Source organism: Phascolarctos cinereus, unplaced genomic scaffold, assembly GCF_003287225.1.
Source record: "Phascolarctos cinereus isolate Bilbo 61053 unplaced genomic scaffold, phaCin_HiC Scaffold_2;HRSCAF=192, whole genome shotgun sequence".
NCBI classification, from domain to species: Eukaryota; Metazoa; Chordata; class Mammalia; order Diprotodontia; family Phascolarctidae; genus Phascolarctos; species Phascolarctos cinereus.
This window is the reverse complement of record NW_027555625.1, coordinates 380,270,334-380,273,720: the sequence shown is the minus strand read 5'-3', so window position 1 is coordinate 380,273,720 and position 3,387 is coordinate 380,270,334. Positions and strand designations below refer to the sequence as shown.

The 3,387-nt window shown below is 37.5% G+C and overlaps 1 pseudogene; it reads left to right on the top strand.

Moving 5' to 3' along the window:
- The first annotated feature begins 1,014 nt into the window (after positions 1 to 1,014).
- LOC110192869 (TM2 domain-containing protein 1 pseudogene) lies at positions 1,015 to 1,550 on the top strand (annotated as a pseudogene).
- The last annotated feature ends 1,837 nt before the right edge of the window (positions 1,551 to 3,387 follow it).

Genomic DNA, 3,387 nt, shown 5'->3' with positions numbered 1-3,387 from the left:
GTCCCTGGAGTCAGGAGGACCTGAGTTTAAATCCAGCCTCAGACACATAACACTTACTAGCTGTATGACCCCAGGCAAGTCACTTAACCCCATTGCCTAGCCCAAAAAAAAAAAGAATAACTTTGAGCAACCAAGTCATTCCAACTATTATAAATACCCAAATTAACCTTAAAGATCTTACAAATGAAGATGCTATTTGAATCCAGAAAGGAATATTGTTGTGGTGTAAGAAATGATGAACTAGTTTATTTAGAAAAACATGGAAGGACTTGGACTTACGAAGGAAGATGTTATCCACCTTCAGAGAAACAGAGGATAGGAAGAAATAAGCATAGCGCAGTCTTACATATATGTGTATGAGTATATATGTGTAGATATATGTGTACATATGTAGGTATATGTGTGTTGTATATATCCACAGCTTTCCTTGGGGGGGGGACAGGGAGAAGAAAAAATAAAGTAAAAAGTACACTACAGAGAACAAAAGAAAACCAACAAGAAAGCTAAGAAAAGCTGGGCAGCTTTGAAAACAATGTGTAGTATTTATTATATAGGTTTTCTTGAAATGGAAATTTATTGTTTTATATTGAATCCTCTCTTATGGTCTGCTGTGTACATGGCAATGTGTTTTTTTTCTTTTCTCATTTTGTATTTAAGTATAAACTTACAAAAATTTAGCCAAAAATATTTTTTTAAAAACTATCTTTATATGTAATTGGGGAAAAAATACTATTAAGTGAAAAAAAAGATCTATTCCCCAATTGATAAATAGACAAGCAATATAAATAGGCAGGTTTTTTTTTTGGTTAGGCAATGGGGTTAAGTGACTTGCCCAAGGTCACACAGCTAGTTAAGTGTTATATGTGTCTGAGGATAAATAGGCAGTTTTCAGAAGAAATCACAGCCATATGAAAAAAAAAATGCTCTAAATCTCTATCAATTAGAGAAATACAAATTAGAAGAACTCTGAGGCACCCCAACATACCTATCAGAAGTTACAAAAGTGGTTCCACTATGGTGACCCCAGAGGCCCTGGCCACTGCTGGCCCTGGGCTGCAGGGCGTCCCGTGGCTCCTGTCGGTGAGCGTTAGCATGGGACTTTGGGGGGCAGCCGCTGCCCCCGCGGCAGGGGGACGAGACAGTCAAGTGCGAGGACCTGAGAGTGGGACAATGTTTTTGTAAAGATCCTGAAATAAGTGAAGCCACTCAAGAACCTGTTAATGTACAAATTACAAAGCTCGTGCATCTTGTTACCCAGCACCCATCTGTAACGTAAACGGCTATTCCTACCAGGTGGCGGTTGCTGTCTCTCTATTTCTTGGCTGGTTAAGAGCAAACAGGTTTTACCTGGGATACTCCGCTTTGGGTTTATTAAAGTTTTGCACTGTAAGATTTTATGGAATCAGCAGTCTGACTGACTTCATTCTCATTACAGTGTAGAGTGTTGGTCCTTCTGACGGCACTACATTATAGATTATTATGGAACAAGATTTAGAAGACTAAACGTTACCAATGAAATGTTTAGAAAAGCACAGAAGAGGGGCAGCTAGGTGGCGAAATGGATAGCGCACCGGCCCTGAAGTCAGGACGACTTGAGTTCAAATCCGCCCTCAGATCAAACACTTGACACTTACTAGCTGTGTGACCCTGGGCAAGTCACTTAACCTCAATTGCCTCAAAAAAAAAGAGAAAGAAAGAAAGAAAGAAAAGCACAGAAGTACCCATAGATACTTAGAAAACAGCTCAGTGGTTTTGTGCTTCTTTGATTTTAAGAGAGCTCCAGAGTGTGAAATCCTAGGCTTTCTGATCCTCCCTGTTCTCACAGCATGCCTTGGTTGCTTCAGTGTGATTTTTACTGGAGATTTTTTTTAGATATTTTATTCTGAGATTTGGTTGACTGGAGACTTTCTCTGAGGCCTCTTGTCTCCCTTACAGGGCTTTATCACCCACCCGCCTGCCTTCCTGTCCCACCCCAAATCCCTTTTCCATAGACAATCTGTGGCTTGTCATTTTTCCTTCTTCAAAATAAAACAATAGAATAATCTAAAAAAAAAAAAACAACAAATGTTGGTGGGCATGTGGTAAAATATGTACACTAATTACTGCTGGTGGAGTTGGAAACTAATCCAACCATTCTGGAGAGCAATTTGGAACTATGCAAAAAGGACTATAAAACTGTGTATACCCTTTGACCACTACCAATGGTCTGTATCCCAACAAGATCAAAGAAAAAAGAAAAGGACTTATATGTACAAAAATATTTACAACATCCTTTTTGAGGGGGCAAAGAATTAGAAATTGATGGGATGCTCATCAACTGGGGAATGACTAAACAAGTTGTAGTCTATGTTTGAGATAGAACACTACCATGTTATAAGAAATGATGGGGGGGCAGCTAGGTGGCACAGTGGATAGAGCGCTGGCCCTGAAGTCAGGAGGACTTGAATTCAAATCTGACCTCAGACCAGTCACTTGACACTTACCAGCTGTGTGACCCTGGGCAAGTCACTTAACCCCAATTGCCTAAAAAAGAAAAAAGAAAAAAACAACAACAAAAAAGGGGGGGGGAAAAAGAAATGATGAGGGGGATGGTTTCGGAAAAACCTGAGAAGACCTGTATGAACTGATGCAAAGTGAAGTGAGCAGAACAAGGAGATTATTGTATAGAGTAACAGCAATGTTGTAATGATGACAAACTATGAAATACTTAACTATCTGATTAATACAATGATTGAATTCAATTCAAAGAACTATTCATGAAAACTGCTAGCCACCTCTAGATAGAGAACTGATGAGCCCAGAGTGCAAATTGAAGTATAATTTTCTCACTTTGTTTTTCTTGCTTTTTTGTGATGTGGCTAATATTCAAATTTTTTTTGCATTATTTTACATGTATAATGAGTATCATTTTTCATGCCTTCTCAGAAGATGAGGAAGGGGCTAAAGGGAGGGAGAGAACTTAGGACTCAAAACTTTAAAAGAAATTTAAATAGTTTATTTGCCCTCCTGTTCACTTTGTCTTTAAAGTCAGTTTTAAGATACAAGTGCTTTCTAAAAATAGTATATTTTTATGTTTTCATTTAATAAGCATTTTAAAACTAATCTACCCTTTCCATTAACTTTCTCTCTCCTTAAGCACATTTTTAAAAATAATGAAGCCTTCATTATATAGCTACAAAACCCAGCAAAACAAATTCTGACATTAGCTATGTCAAAAAAATGTATGTCAGTTTACATTTTAAGTTCACCAACTCTTTGTTGGGTGGTGTGTTGTATTTCCTCTACATTATTTTGGATTGGTGGTTTATTATTGCATTGTTCAGAGTTCTAATGTCTTTCATAGTTGTTTTTCTCTATGAAATTTTTATTATATAAATTGTTCTTTTC